Consider the following 10,762-nt stretch of genomic DNA (forward strand, 5'->3'; position numbering starts at 1 on the left):
GAGGGGTCTATACCCATTTTGCGCACTGTGTCCTGATAAATCAGGGGATCCGAGGACGAAGGGTTGAACTTTGGGGCGACTGGCTCCAACGCATATACGTCCCTGAGCGCATGCTTCCGCTCCCTCTTGGGGATGTGGGTTGCGTATATCATGTTCACCGTCCGCACTTGCGGGGGAAACCTCTTCTGTCCTCCAGTGTGCGGCTGCCGGGGTTCTTCCTCGTCATCGCTATGCAGCCCCTTGTCCTTGTTTTAGGTAATTAACTTGCTGGCCTGCTTGAACACCCAACAATCCCTGTTGGTGTGATTGGCTAGCTTGTCTGGGGTGCCGTGTATTTGACACGAGCGATCGAGTATACGGTCCAGGCTGGACGGACCCGGTGTACTTTGTTTGAATGGCTTTTTCCGCTGACCGGGTTTGGAGCCTTTGAATCCGGCATTGACTGCCGTATCCTCAGTATTTTCGCTCTTAATGCGGCGCTTATGCTTATTGCGACGTGACTTGCTATTGCCGTCCTTGGTATCTGAGGTACCATGGTTCTTTGATATGTTATTACTGCGAGCCGGCCAACTATCTTCTCCCGCACAAATGCGGGTCATGAGCTTCGTGAGAGCTGCCATAGATTTCAGCTTTTCCTGACCAAGGTGCCGGGCTAGCCACTCGTCTCGGATGTTGTGCTTGAAAGCCGCTAAGGCCTCCGCATCCGGATAGTCAACGATTTGATTTTTCTTTGTATGGAACCGAGTCCAGAATTGCCTGGCCGACTCTTCTGGCTGCTGAATTATGTGGCTTAGATCATCGGCGTCTGGTGGTCGCACAGAAGTGCCCTGAAAGTTGTCGAGGAATGCGGCTTCCATATCTTCCCAACAGCTAATGGAGTCCGCTGGCAAGCTATTAAGCCAATGCCACGCTGGTCCTTTGAGCTTTAGTGGGAGGTATTTGATGGCGTGTAAGTGTGGAGGAGGAAGTCCTCAATCCATACTGCGGGATCTGTTGTGCTGTCGTATGATTCGATGTTTAAAGCTTTGAAACCTTCTGGGAATTGATGTTCCATTACTTCGTCTGTGAAGCATAAGGGGTGTGCGGCGCCTCTGTATTGGGCTATATCGCGACGCAGCTCGAATGGATCTTGCCCGCTGTGTTCGGCCTGGCCGGATTTGCTTTTACTGTATCCGGCATGACGTTTACCGTCTCGCAGAGTGGTGCGCCCTCATGATCCGTAGATTGATCTTGAATGCTTTGCTTTGTCCTCCAATATGTCTCGCAGGTCTGGCGTGTCTCCCCATGCCTTTTTATTTGAATGGCGTTGGGGTGGAGGCTGAGCTTTTGGCTGGAATGTCTCTCTATCGCGGCCACGAGGTGGCTGATCAGCCATATCGTATGCTTCTTCCTCCAGTCGGGGTAGTAACCTACGCCTTGGGTAACTCTTGGAGGGGCGCTCGAGTTTATAGTTCTCGGCTGCGAGGACTTCAGTCCATTTGTCAGCTAGCAGATCTTGGTCAGCTTGAAGCTGCTGCTGCTTTTTCTTCAGGCTATTTGCCGTGGCCATAAGCCGGCGCTTGAAGCGCTCTTGTTCGACGGGATCCTCTGGGACGGCGAATTCATCGTCGCCAAGGCTTGCCTCGTCTTCGGAGGGGGGCATGTAATTGTCATCCTCCTCCTCCTCCTCTCCGCCAGCCGCTCTCTCGGGAGAGCTGACTCCTTCATCCTCCTGCTCTAAATCTTGCTGGAGGGGATTGTTGTTGTCTTCGGTGCTATCCGGAGTGTTATTATCCCCTGTGCCGGTATCACCACTTTTGCTTTGGCAGGACTTAGAGCGGCGCCGCTGACGTCGGCGCTTGGGTTGCTTCTTGGAGGGGTCATCCTCCACTATGTCATCGCCATTGCCCTCGTTGGGTGTATCCACCATGTATATGTCATATGACGAGGTGGCTTTCCAGTGCCCTATAGGCGCTGGTTTGTGTTCGTCTCCTACATCGTTGTCCATACCGTCGATGTCTTTGGAGTCGAAGTCGAGCATGTCGGTTAAATCATCGACAGTGGCTACGAAATGGGTGGTGGGTAGGCGTCGAATTTCTTCGTCTTCCGCATCCCAATCCTGTTGGCCATAATCCAGCCAGGGCTCTCCTAACAAAGAGAGAGTCCTTAGTGAATTCAGAATGTCGCCGAGGGGCGAGAGCTGAAAGATATCTGCGGCGGTGAATTCCATGATCGGCGCCCAATCGGATTCGATTGGCAGGGGCGCGGACGGTTCGGAGTCCGGGAAAGAGTCCGGCACCTTGGAGTCACGGGCTGCGCAGAGGTTTATGCTGGTGTTTGGCTCGATCGCCATCGAGACTGCAGCCCCTGAGGTGGTGTCTAGCCACCCATCCTCGATTGGCGCAGTTTTTGCTCCGAGCTGACGGTTGGAGCAGATGCGGGCGCGGCCTCTGGGGTACTGTTCGACGGCAGAGCTAGGTCATACCCATCGCGACAGTGGGGCGCGCCCGGCTGTGGCTCGAATCCGTCGTAGATCAATTCTTCGCAGATGTTGGCCATGTAGTTCAAACTTCCAAATCTAACCTGATGGCCAGGGGCGTAGCTTTCAATCTGCTCCAGATGGCCAAGCGAATTAGCCCGTAGTGCAAAGCCGCCGAATACGAAGATCTGTCCGGGGAGAAAAGTCTCACCCCGGACCGCATCGCTATCGATGATAATAGGAGCCATCAAGCCTAACGGCGACGACACAGAGGAACTCTCAATGAAAGCACCAATGTCGGTGTCAAAACCGGCGGATCTCGGGTAGGGGGTCCCGAACTGTGCGTCTAGGCTGGATGGTAACAGGAGACAGGGGACACGAAGTTTTACCCAGGTTCGGGCCCTCTTGATGGAGGTAAAACCCTACGTCCTGCTTGATTAATATTGATGATATGGGTAGTACAAGAGTAGATCTACCACGAGATCAGAGAGGCTAAACCCTAGAAGCTAGCCTATGGTATGATTGTATGTTGTGATTGTTGTCCTACGGACTAAAACCCTTCAGTTTATATAGACACCTGAGAGGGTTAGGGTTACACAAGGTCGGTTACAAAGGAGGAGATATCCATATACGTGTTGCCTAGCTTGCCTTCCACGCCAAGTAGAGTCCCACCCGGACACGAGACGAAGTCTTCAATCTTGTATCTTCATAGTCTAACAGTCCGGCCAATGGAGATAGTACGGCTGTCCGGAGACCCCCTAATACAGGATTCCCTCAGCGTCTCTCTCCCTTATCATTCACCAAAGCCCCCTGGAGGAGCTCCTGCTGAAGAGGAATGGGAAATGGGTGAAATGAATGCAGGGGAGAAAAAATACTTTGAGAGAGACAAATGGCCTGCCAACCCAACTATCGTGACAAACACCCCGGCCCGCTACTAGCATCAACCTGAAAACGGGCCGCACGATACACAACAGCCGCGAGCAAATGCACCAGCAGGACAAAAATAGGTTTGCGTGAATCTTAAAGACAGACGAGATCCAATCGCTCTCGACTTAGATGTGAAGTAATTATTTCATATCTAGATATGAAATAGCAAATATAGTATAATGATTGTAATGTTGTAGCCTGTAGATGTGTATTAATGCACACTTTCATTTTTCGGTGCAGTACCATATCTTCCTATAATATATATATATATATATATATATATATATATAATGTAATATTGTAGCATGTAGATGTGCAACTAATGTATGTATAACGTGTCTATGTGGAGTTAATGTACACACTTATTGTTCGATGCTATTTCGTATCTTCAAGGTATAGCTTGTAGATATAGAGTTAATGTGAACATTCATTGTTTTATACAATATCGTATCTTCAAGATATAGAACTAATGTATGATGTAGCCTCTAGAGTGCAATTAATGTACATATTGACTGTTTGACATGGTGCCATATCCTCAAGATATACAACTGATGCATGTGCCCATATCATCATCTCAAACAAGGATATATAAACCAAGCCATAGCTAACGAATTTATGTATCCCACACATTCACCGAGAAGCCACAAAAACAATTATAACATCAAAGTGATAGAGAAGGCTCTAGTGTAGCATATACAAAAGCCATAGCCATGGCGAAACTCATGTGCTTATGTTTCATCATCCTCACTATTGGGGTAGCCGTGTCAGCTGAAGAATGCGAGGGTGACCGATAGGCAATGATCAAGGAGTGTGCCAAGTATCAAAAATGGCCAGCAAATCCGAAGCTAGATCCATCGGATGCATGTTGCACCGTGTGGCAAAAGGCAAACATCCCATGCCTTTGCGCTGGTGTCACCAAGGAGAAAGAGAAGATATATTGTATGGAGAAGGTTGGCTACGTTGCCAATTTCTGCAAGAAGCCGTTCCCACATGGCTACAAGTGTGGAAGTAAGTGAAATATATTAAATGAATTATGATGATCGGCATTGCATACATGCAGTTTTGATATTTTTTATTCCTCGGATTCACACGATTTTGATTTTAGTTATGTATTTTATATGCTTCTTGTGCTATTCTGATCATATGTTGGGTCAAATTGAATGGACTTGCAGGTTACACATTCCCTCCTCTGGCGTAGTGACTCTAGTTTAGCTGTGGGAGGAGAAGTGTTGACTTTTACATTCCATGTGCCTGGCCTGACAATAGCTTTCCTTTCAGATCTATAATCCATGAGGTTGTGCTCAGAAAAGTCTATGTTAAACCCTTTGTATGAGAACGTCTGTGAAACTAATAAAGCCTTCTCCTCAAATTGTCTAAATTATGTTTGTTCAAATATCATATTTTCGTTCTACTAGAAAATATGCACGTGCTTTGCAACGGGAGAAAAACAATCAAATTATGCATATGTGGTAGAGATAAAAAGAAGTCTAAAACATATGCCAGGATGAGATTGGGACCTTTAAAATGTGATTGCATAAACTACGTCTGAATCATGTCATGATGAGATAAGGAACTTCTAAAAAGTTATTTCGAAAGCTAAAAATGTGATGGTCTCATCATGACTTGATTTCCTAAGGCACCACAACAAAATATTTTTGGGCTGAGAAAACTGCATTGATGGACCCTGCCTATGCTAGACTAATAAATGATGTGTCTCGCCTTCACCTAGGGTCACGGTGTTTACCCTGACCAGTAAAACTATAGTACCAGAATAAACATAGATGTGTATGGAGGCAAATTAGATATTTAGTCATTTTCATACAGCTTACAAAAACTAATCCGTAAGAAGTTGTGTCAATTTTTTGTGCTCAACGCTATGCAGAATATGGAAATCTTTTTCTACGCGACTCGCATGTACTAAATAAAATCATAAAACAACCTCTCCATATGAAAAAATCCCTCTATATAAGCAGGTTAGTTTTTTTTGTTATTTATAGATCTGTTTGAAATTTTTTGAATTTTTTTGAAAATTTACATTTGTTTTCAAATTCCCGAATATGTTTTGATTACATGACCATTTTGAACTTTTTATCGAAATCATGAGTATTTTTCTGAACTTTTTATCGAAATCATGTTTTTTTAATAAATGCAAACAATTTTTTTCAAAATACTGGACATTTTATAATTTTCTAAATATTTTTGGAATTCACAAAAATTTCATAATTTCGCCAAAACAATGTGAACAGTTTCAAAATACTGGACATTTTATGATTTCCTAAAAAATTTATGAATTCATGAACATTTTATGATTTCTCCAATAAAATCCAAAACTTACAACTTTTGGAAATCCCGAATTAATTTGAAGAAGGAAAAACAAAAATAGGAAAACAAAAAAAGGGCCATGTCATGAGTTTTTTTTTTCAAACATTTTTTCAAAAACATGATTTTTCTATAAATGCAAATATATTTTTAAAATACTAGACATTTTATGATTTTCCAAACATTTCTGAATTCATGATAATTTTATGATTTCGCAAAAATTATGCAAACAACTTTTTAAAATACTGGACATTCTATGATTTCCTAAACATTTTATCAATTCATGAACATTTATGATTTCTCAAATAAAATTCAAAACTGACAACTTTTGGAAATCCTGAATTAATTTGAATAAGGAAAAACAGAAACAGGAAAAGAAAAAGGGAAAATGAGCGACATGGCCCGGCCCATGAACACGTGCGGGGTGGAGGAGGCATGCTCGATGTTAAGAGAGAAAAGTAGGGAAAAAAGGCTAGTACCTGGGATCAAACTCGGGTCTCCAGGGTGATGACTTTGAAAAAAAATCGTTTTCTTCACTCATTGAAGGACTTGTGGGTAATTTATGGCAACTTCGGGGGCAATTTTCATGACGTACTGCCAGAAGCAATAGCCGCTTTATTATCAGGTAAAAATTTACGACTTGTGGTAGGTGAAGGGGTCAAGCATATTAGAATAAATTGGTGTTGTTAAAGCAACAACATTCATGTGGTTTCTTATATCCAAAGTTCATGGTTTCATTTACGCCCGAGCTCAACCAGTTTTTTGCCCTAGTAACTTCCATTCCTAGCTGATTCAAAGCTCCAAGTACAACCTAGTTTGCTAAAAGTGAGGAGATGGATGGGGAAGGGGAAGAGAAATACAAGTGGCATCTTCAGTTAGTTTTACGATTTCAGCTACAAATCCAGTGTAGTTAGATTGAACCAGTCTACTTGGATTTCTTTGATGCTTGCAATGTCTGCTTTGTCCATTATACATTACCAGCTTTTTATCATATGACTAATCTTATAAATGAATTAGTGAAATTTTAATAATTTTTTTAAAAATGATACCACCAACACAAAAGTTTGTATTATTAATAGGTTTAATCACCTCGTTGGAGTGTGATTTAACCCTGTTTTTGGATCACTATGGTAGAAGTGGCTTGACTAGCAACTAGGCCTAGCCTCAAGAATATCATTTTTCCCGATAACTGAAGTGTTTCGACTAGCAGCTATCCCCCTTAAGGTTCTTTTCAGCTCATTCTTCTTTAGCTTAATCTTGGACTTTCATTGGCTTGGGATTGACGATTACCGAAAAAGGCTTCCACCCTGCTTTATATATAAGCAACGTAGCTGAACTGATACAATGTGATGAGGATATCAACTTATAAAGTAGATCAAAGGAGAATACATGAGAGTCCACACCATACCGCAAAGCAACCTAGACTACCAACAAGGATGAAGACTCGCCGCCGAGGGAAGCCGCCGGACCATGTTTTGCCGCTCACACCAAGTTCCCGCTGGAGAGGACCTCCTGTCCTCCCACTCCGGATCGTGAAGCTTGAGACTGCTTGCGGAAAACAAGGACCGCAAGTGGAACAATGAGACTCGCATAAAAGAATAGGAGGCAAGTGAATCCACCCACGCAAGAGCTAAGGGAGCTCTAAGTTAGGATCTGAAATGCCCGCCAATGACGGTGTGGTGCACTAGATGTAACATGGGATCCACAATGACGCTCTTAATAGGGTGACAACACAACATGTCACTGTCATCAAGACCGAGGAACCGGTCAAGGATTTTTACCCAGAGCCCTGGCTCGGCGAGACGGACCTCAACGACACCCCCTATAGGGACACGACACCCGCAGGCATCGCCATCACTGGTGTAAAAGCATAAATTAAAGCTTTAGCCTGGAGCCTCTCAACCTCGCCAAACCGAGGACTCTCGATCACCTACCCAACACGAAGGAATACATGATGCCACCAAATAGAACCTCCAAAGCACGATCTGGAACCGTTGCTGCCAAGGCACCGCTGAAACCAGGCTGACCAATGCCGCATCCTCGGCTGCCCACTTGACCAGAAAAGTGACCATCACCGCGCCAAGACAGCTACTGAAAATCGAACTGGCAGATCGCCAACAGAGATCGTCGCCCTGACGTCTAAAAGAATCCACCATCTAGCACACACCACTCACACCGCCGGCCGACATGGATACATCCAACAGAGAGGACACACTACAACCCCTGTATGTGCCTCCCGTCATTCAGCCAAGAGGCCAAAACCAAGGAGGACCACCCGATGAAGGAAACACCACATTTGAGTGGATGGGGGCCATGGCCTCCTGGCCACAACCACCCCTCCGTCTTGGTGGCCACCACCCCCGATCTAGGCAGGCATCGGGCCGGAGAACCCCGTTGGGCCATGGATCTGGCTTGTAGCAGACTCGAAGGCACCGAAACACTAGGTCAAGGCTGTGACGCCCCAAGACCGACGCTCCAGATGCCTTCCATGGATTCTAAATTCCTCGTGTGATTTGGTTGGTTCGTTGCTTTCATCATTGCATCATTTGCGTTGCATCATGTCATCATGCAACCCATTTTAGAAAACTCAACTAAATAAATTGAATAGATCTTTTGATCTATTTAAATCGAGGGAATTCACATGGTGATTTCTCTTTATAACATATCCTCCTAATAATTATGGAGCTATTATAAATATTCCATTTGTTTTGAATTAACCAAAACACACTTGCAAAATAAATCCCGATGCCTTTGTTATCACAATTCTTGGTCTCTAACTTTGCCATATATCCTTTCATCACCTTCCGGAGCTCCACCAAAAATCTCAACATTTTTGGACCTTCTTCTACCAAGTCCTAGTTCAAACCCATTTGAATTAAATTCAAGTTAATTAGAATTTAATTCCTGCAATCTTGCCACTTATATTTTTCTGTGAACCTGCACATTTTTGTGAGTCCAGAAAAATTATCCGCATGCGCAAATTCTTTCCCTAATCCCCTCTTTATTTTTCTTCTCTTTAATTGTTTTATGTTAAAGAAAATAAGAGGAGGAGAGAGAGGGAGAGCAGCCCAACGAAGAAACTCAGGCCGGCCAATCTGCACCTAAAGCCCAACCAGACCGGACCTTTAGCTCAACCAGGACCAGCTACCGGCCTCCCTAGCTCAACAGCCTCTAAGGCCCATCCACTCCAACCCTAACCCGCACCCAGCGCCCCATCTCCCTCTACTCGATCTCTCGCTCACCTTCCACCCTCGCGCCGCCAGACCTAGCGCCCAATGCTGATTTTTTTTTCAAAACTGTGATGATTTTTATAGCAAATTTGAAATTTATACGTCCTCATGCACCAAAATAAAAACTAACACCCCGTCGGCCTCCAGATGGCCGAAGAGGGGCTCTTTGGACTTCTACGGAGAGTGCCCCATCCGCCGAAGAGTGCCCCAACTAAACCAAAAAAGACTCTTTGGTTTGCCGTAAGCCGAAGAGCACCCTTTGGTCAACCGTAGGCCGAATAGTCATTGGGCCCCAACTTTTCGCATTAACGGGAGGCCGCAGCTGCATGGTTGCGCTCTTCTGCCTATGCTAGGCCTTGGGCCCCAAAGAGTACTCTTCGGCCTACGGTTGACCAAAGAGCACTCTTCGGCCTATGGTAGACTAAAGAGTACTCTTCAGCCTACGGTATACCAAAGAGTTCTTTTCGGCCCAGATGGGGTACTTTTCAGCCAACGAGAGGCTGAAGAACCCACTTCGGTCAACCACAGGCTAAAGAGCCCCTCTTCGGCCAACTGGAGGCCGATGGGAGCTAGTTTTGATTTTCTTGTGAGGACATATAGATTCCAAATTTGTTATAAAAATCATCACAGTTTTGAAAAAAAAATCCCCAATACCAACTCCCTCGTCTCCCACCTCAAGCTGCCAGGGAGAGCCTGCTCGATCCCTCTCCTCCACCCGTCAACCTTCTACACAGCGCCAAATCCCCTCGCTCAAAGCCCCCTACATCCTCGTCCCGATCAGGAGGACCTCCCGATCCACCGCCATCCTCCATGCGCGAGGCCGCCGCCGCGCTGTCTCGCCGCCTCCTCGCCCCTTGCAAGCTTTCACCGCCGCCCCTTGCCCTCCTGCTTCTCCTCCTCACCTCGACCCCGCGCCCGATCTCCTCTGCGTCATCTTCATCGAACCAGCGGTTGAGCACAGCCCCTCTCTTCTTTTCCCTCTATCTTTTTATTCTTTGTCTCATCTCTCTGTCTATGTTCGTCAGGGACGAATCAGCGACCCGCCGAATCATGCAGCTGCTACTTCGCCGCCAAGTCTCGCTCCTCCTGCCTCGGCCTCGAGGACGAGGAACGAGCGCCTCCAGCCCTCCTCTGTTGTCGGAGCATCCCCGACGTTGGTCCTCGTCCGCGGCACCTCGGAGCTGCGCGCCCGTGCCTTCCTCCCCTCGCTAGAGCCACCGTCGCATCGACCTCGTGAGCCCTAGCATCCTTCTCCTCGCCTTGCCATGGACTGCTACCACATGCGTGCACCTCCACTGGCTTGCTGCGGATGCTAGGGTGTCCAGGTTTTGACCTCCAAGACCATCGTGGGTTCTGTCAAGAATCTCCCTACCAGGGACACAAGTTCGTGTCCATGGGTTTCGCCAAGGCCCAAGACCCGAACGGCTTCGATGACATGTACATCTACGGAACGTGTACTACTACCCCTTGACCCACTAAGTGTATGACAAACAGTGTACGCCTATGTGGGTTCACCAAGTACCTTTTGGTTACGCCAAGTTCAACTACATCGACTATGTATGGTGACGACTCCGAACATCTACGGAGAGTGTTCGACTATGACCGTGTACAACTACCATCGTCAAAGGCTGTCGAGTGAATGACTACCCATGCCGTATTTTTGACCAAGTTTGATGACAACCTCCGAAGCACTCTAATTCGCCAAGTTCCACTACTGTCGCCCCCGGAAACCTCGGATGCGTCAAGCACCTCTCTGAAACGAACGTGTACCACTACTCCCATGACTTCCGTGAATGACTACTTCCCTCGATGAACCCGGCCCGCTCTG

At 46.3% G+C, this 10,762-nt stretch overlaps 1 pseudogene; it reads left to right on the top strand.

The window, feature by feature from the left end:
* The first annotated feature begins 4,095 nt into the window (after positions 1-4,095).
* LOC125552897 lies at positions 4,096-4,583 on the top strand (annotated as a pseudogene).
* The last annotated feature ends 6,179 nt before the right edge of the window (positions 4,584-10,762 follow it).

Source organism: Triticum urartu, chromosome 1 (genome assembly GCF_003073215.2).
Source record: "Triticum urartu cultivar G1812 chromosome 1, Tu2.1, whole genome shotgun sequence".
NCBI classification, from domain to species: Eukaryota; Viridiplantae; Streptophyta; class Magnoliopsida; order Poales; family Poaceae; genus Triticum; species Triticum urartu.